At 39.5% G+C, this 6309-nt stretch overlaps 1 long non-coding RNA gene across 1 annotated transcript; it reads left to right on the top strand.

Moving 5' to 3' along the window:
- The first annotated feature begins 3436 nt into the window (after window positions 1-3436).
- LOC149259093 (uncharacterized) lies at window positions 3437-3867 on the top strand. The gene is made up of 2 exons (XR_016246755.1): window positions 3437-3523; window positions 3654-3867. It is a non-coding gene; the product is annotated as an uncharacterized LOC149259093 (long non-coding RNA).
- The last annotated feature ends 2442 nt before the right edge of the window (window positions 3868-6309 follow it).

The raw sequence follows: 6309 nt of genomic DNA, 5'->3' as shown, positions 1-6309 counted from the left end.
GACCTTGTCCAAATGAGGCATGCTCCAATTAGGAGTTTTTTTCTCTATTGAGTCTATGTTCATGAGAAATTAGTGATGCATGAAGCTCATTCACTAAGAACTATGAGAGATCCTTTGTCTCTTCTATTGCCACAACAGTGGTATCAAACCTTGTTGGTAAACTTCTCAAAACTTTCTCAACTATTCTCCCCTCCTTAAGTGTCACACCATGAGACCTGACTTGAGTAACCAACCCAATTACATGTGTAAAAAATGAGTCTACATTCTCATACTCTTTCATACAAACTGTTTCAAAATATCTTCTCAACATTTGTAGTTTTGTTGTCTTCACTTTTGCCATGCCTTGGTAGGATTTCTGGAGGGTGTCCCATGCTTGCATGGACTTCGTTGCTATTGCAACCCTTGGGAAAATACTTTCATGAACTGCTTGAAAAATATAGAAGAGGTATTTTGCATCCTTCTTCCTGTTGTCCTGTAACAAATCCCTTTCTGCTTGAGACAAGGCATTATACGTTGCTACATTTGTTGGTTCTTGAAAACCATTCTCCACCAAATCCCAAATGTCTTGAGAAGAAAAGAGGGCCTTCATTGTAATATTCCAATAATCAAAATTTTTTCCATTAAACTGAGGCATTTGAGGATTACTAAAGCTTGTGCTTGATGTTTCCATTACTGAGTGAAAAAAAAACTTTCTACCTACTGGTAAATATACTTAAAAAATTCTGCCCTCAAAACAAATTTTAATTGCTAGTAAAAGCACTTGTTTTTACACTAACAATATTTAACCCACTCCGATACCATGTTAGAAAACTTTTATGAGGGTAGAGGAGAAGAGTCTCACTCAGAATTCTGTTGCAGTAAGGTAAGTCTTATGAGAATTCACTTGTATTGAGGTAACTCTTATGTTGTCGCATGGAAATTACAACTACACAAAGGCTTAATAAAACACAATAAATAACTCACGACAAAATAGAGTAAAAGCAAAAAAAGTTGTGGTAAATTTACTCATGAATGTTTAAGACCACATCCAACATAACATACTCTTGATTATAATATAAAATATAGGAAAATAAATTCGCGTGATAAATGGAGGCTGTAGCTCCAAGTGAAATACAAATGACTTAGAGCGATTTACGCATCAGTGGGGCTGTGGAGAAAATGTCTGTAAAACTCAGTAAAACTAGTTTTCACACGCCTACCAATATTTCCTCCACGATTTTCTTCTCACTACCTCAGAGACTTTAACCCTCTCTAGCTCTCTCACTTGCCCAACATTACAAATGACTTTTACATCCATATTTATCTCAACATACAAATTTTACATTATTACATGACAGAGAAAATAATTAATATGCAACATGGGCTATTTTACATAGTAATTGGTTTTCTGAACTTCTAGGTGTTGTGGAGTGTGGGAAACAGTCACTGAGTGAATGTCTACCCATATCTATTTACCAAAATTTATTAAATGCCTTAATTTCTGTTATGTGTTGGGAAACAATCACGGAGTGAATGTCTACCCATATCTGTTACCAAAATTTATTAAATGCCTTAATTTCTATGATGTGTTGCAGAATGGTCCGCGTTGTACTTTTGATCTGACTTGAATCCTTTTTCCTATAAACAAAATCGTAACCATGCAATAGTTGATTGGGAAAGCATGGTTTTTGTCAGTGTGTTTAAGGTAGTGGTTGGGATTAATATTTCCAACATCCTCCTCCAATCAAGCCGACTAAATCAAATTTGCAAACCACAAAATTCTAAATGGGATCATAATCAAGGCTCTCAACACCAATTTCGCCATCATCGATCTCCAGCTTTTCAGGTTTGGAGTTCAAATCCCTTCCATCGCTGAGGAATAAAACATCTTTACAAATGGCAATTCTCCTCTTAGAGATCCACCATCATGGCTCAGATGTCTGTGCGACCCAAATGGGTGCCACGGCCGCTAGAAACAACCCCTCAAACACCAATATCTACGTGAAGGATGATCAATCCGAGCGTGTTGAGGCCCAGTAAAAGCTCTGTCATCACTCTCATACAACGATTCTATGACCCACCCATCAGACGAGTGCTCGTCAACGGTAAAGATATACGAAAATACAATCTCAAATTGCTACATTGCCACATCTGACTCGTGCAGCAGGAGCCCATTATGTTCACCACCACCATGTATGAAAACATCTTCTACGGTCACAAGGGTGCTTCGGAGAATCCTTGTTGTCTGCCACGTAAAAGTTTTGCAACGTTTATGGATCTCCATTGATTCTCTCCATTGTCGTAAAAAGAAGTAAGATTGATCGCTCACGGTGACTTAGCCGCAGGTCATAATCGATGCAGGAAAAGAAGACCACGGTAAATGGAAACTAATGCTGAAGAAAAAATGCAATAATCTATTGCAACTCCATCATCTACACACAACGATTTCAAGATTCATGCAGGCATCATCACAGTGGCAGGAACCATAGGCCGACACCATCGATTCTTCTCCAAGCACGTAATCACATAAGACTAGACATAACTTGATTTAACTCACCGCCCACTGATATGTCAACCCTCATAGCCTAGCTATGGTCCACACTCTTTCAACAGCTCCAAAATGATTTTAATAATCTGATGGATAATAAAAAAATACCTTAATGGACAAATAAACTTTTTATTTCCCTTGGTTGGGGCCTGCCACATGCCCTCACGGGCTCTGATACCAAAATAAAATTTGATAATACAAAATTATTTATTTGATCAATTATGATATTACATATATATAAGAAGTGGTGTCTCAAAATAGGGAAACTATCTTGAACAAACTATCAGTTGGTTGAGAAAATATCTAAACCATACATCGAACTAGGGACATATAGATATAACCACTCCTATAGAATATAAACAAACTCCTTTATATAAAAAATCACAACTAACATTTTCCAGCATACCTATTTCTTTATTTCCAATATTCACTCACCCTAATCAATCAGTCCATTCCCAATGTTATCTCATTCAATCAGTCCATCCCCAATGTTATCTCATTCAAGAAAAGAGAGTACATTAAACAAATTTTAGATTAAAAAACAGTTAAATGAAAGCTCATCTAAGGCACTAGCCTTGCCACTAATTTACACAGTTCTAGTGCTTCGTTTCTACCTTGTTTCTGCCTCTGCCACCTTCAATGAAAAACAGAGGATGTGAGAGCAATGTTGAACCACCACTATTAGAATTTTGGATGAGAGCATGAGAATGCATTACACAATGCAAGAGTGTTGTTTATCTGTGAATATTTTTTAAGTAATTTTGAGATTCTTTAAATAGTTTTTTATAGTGCAAATAGATTTATCACTATTACCAAATATGGATTAATGTAATCTAAATTTCCAAAAAATTCTATTACTTTTCAAAATCCTACACAAAAAAATTTCCACTATTTTCCAGGTCACCCAGATTCAGAACAATACAGAAATGGTTGCTGCAAGGCTTCTTTTGACAATCTCAACCCTTCTTTCACTTACAACTCTGCAAGTTGTTTATGGTACGTACAATTCATTTCATTTTATGATGTTTGTAGAGATTCTATAATGCCTTTGTTGGTTACCAAATTATAGTAAGTGTTAATGGAGTTAACAATCTTTTAATTTATAGAGTACCTCATTCTTCATCAGGTGAGATTGTATGCGAGAAGCTGCCGGCAGAGATTTGCACGTTTTCTGTGTCGTCTTCTGGAGCACGTTGTGTGCTTCAGAAGTCCATCTTGATAGATGGAAATGTACAATATCAATGCCAGGGGAGTTTATATCATTCTCAATTGATAATTGATTATTCACATTTATAAATTCTATGTGAAGTACTGCATACATTGATTGGGCAATGGATGATGTGCAGACATCAAATGTTATGGTGGAGAGTCTAAATGAATTGATAGAAACGGAAGAATGCATGAAGGCTTGTGGGGTTGAGAGGATGATTGTGGGGATGTCTGCAGAATCTTTAGCAGAGGGTGTGTTTACAAAGAAGTTATGTTGTCCACGCTACTACAAAATCTGCCTCAACATCATTGACTTCTACTTCAATGTTGCAGCAAGGAATGGTATTCATCTTTATAGCAGACGTACTACATGATACATACCTGCCATTGTGCATATATTCCTTACGTTGAATTTATTTATATATAATTTGAGCAGGTGTCTACTTTCCCTGCCTCTGCGAGGATCATAGAAGTCGAGACTGACGGATGATAACCGTACCCCGTGTGTCATGCCCCCATGCCTACGGTAGTCTTCCAACCGTACTTGGCGAGGTGCGGCACCACTGAACACTTTCTTTTCACCAATACTTATATTCATGGACTACACCTAACCACTTGTCCTACTTAGTTTGTGTTTCTCAACCAAGTAATTATTATGTTTCCCTTATACCAGTGAACAACCATACACATTCATTAACATTAACAATTATACATGAAGAACACAATTGCACAGTATAAAGGGAGGGGCAACTCCTGGAACAATGAGTCTACCTGAATATATTATATTAATCAACTTTCAACTTTTACAAAGCTTTACAAGTATACTTGGGAAACACCAAGTTTCATACTTAGCCAAATTTACAACTTGTCACACCTTCGTGTGCCAACCAAAGTTCCTTGCCTAAGCTGGGCGGGCACGCCCTCACACAAGCTGCCAATCTCACTTCTCAACCGAACCTTGTTTCTTCGTGCATGATGGGCGGGCGACCTACCCGAGTCACCTGAGACACCCTTGTTTACTCCTTCGTACAGTGGATGGGCGACTCACCCGAGTCTCCACCGGCGCCTTCAGTCGAACGGCAGGCACTCCTACCCGTGCCCTCACCTTTCCTTCCAAGTCCGCGTGCTTACCGTGTGGAGCTTCCCAAGGTTGGGCGCATTAGAACTGCGCCTTTCTCTTGTTGCAGCTTTACTTCTCTTCACACCTCGCACTTCTTTGAAAGATTTGCTCAAATTGTTGATGTCCAAATGCTTCACACCTTTGTTGTATTTATATGGATGGTTGGGCAAGTCAAGCTGCCCAAGCCGACTCATCCAGCATGTAAGGAACACCCCTACGCATCGCAAACTTGCCATATTTGCATGTTGGCCTTTTTCCAAGTTGTAGGTTGGCCCGTGGGTTGAGCCAACACTCCCCATGCCATATAAACTCTTCGCTCCATCCTCTAATGTGCATTTTAACTTATCCTTCGCACATTTCGGTCATGAGTTGCTCGCACTTCATTCGTCCAACTTGTTCATTTGCCAACAAGCTGTCACACTTCACCTGGGCGGTTATGCCAAGAACCGAAGGTGCTTACATCCTCCTCCACCTGAAATCATTCTCGTCCTTGACAACATCCCATCCTGGTAGCCATCCACCAAGATCATCATCAACAACTACCTCATCCTTAGTCCATGATATCAACTCCTCCACATACTGCAAACATCCCTACAACATATGTAGAACCACCATCTCCACCATGTGTCGTCCCATCCTGTGAACTGTTATCCTTCCTGCCTACCTGATATTAACATCTCTCTAGTACACTGCTAGCCCCCATGACTTGAACTAGTCAGGTGATCAGTCCAACTGTCATGCTCAAATCATAAGAATGTACATCCTTTGCCTTCACCAATCTATCTTGGATTCTGCCACATCCTAGACTCACCAAGAATCTCACCCATGCTCAAGTCCATGGAAACTCCATCCCATTTACAACATGTCATGATGCTTAATGCCGAACCATTCCTGTACCATCTGCCACACCTACTCAACCTATTTTAAGGACTCACTGCCATGAGCAGCTAACAATGAGCCCCATCTTCTATGTCATCTCAGAAGATGTAGAGGGCGTAGAGCCTGAAGGCTCACCCTAAGTAATAGGCTCAATCCATCTGTTATGATTGTCTATCTCCATCCTCTGTAGATATGCAACCCGATCCTCCTCTCGGATATTCGGTCTCACATAAACCTCCTTGTCATCATCATCATCCTCCACTTCTTCTAGTCTTCTTGACAAATCCAAGATACTATCGAATAGTGTCTTGATAACCAATGACTGCTCGGTAAGCTTTGCCTCAACAATAGACAACCACTTACTCATGTCTTCCATGCGCTTCTCATCCTCCATTTGCATCACTGCTAGTTTACAATCAATCTTTGTCACACAAATGGGTACATCTTCCCTTCCATCGTAAATGTACAGCTTCTTCAAATGAGGGACGATCATAGCATCATATTGTTTCAAGAATTCCATCCCCAGCACAGCCTCATAGTCATAAATCCGCACTATAGTGAAGTCGACTTTCTC

The sequence above is a fragment of the Pinus tabuliformis genome, chromosome 6 (genome assembly GCF_031772625.1).
Source record: "Pinus tabuliformis cultivar Carrire ecotype Pingquan chromosome 6, CPIR1, whole genome shotgun sequence".
Classification (NCBI taxonomy): Eukaryota; Viridiplantae; Streptophyta; class Pinopsida; order Pinales; family Pinaceae; genus Pinus; species Pinus tabuliformis.
Note: the sequence above shows the minus strand (reverse complement) of the source record. Positions and strands in the feature narration are given on the sequence as shown.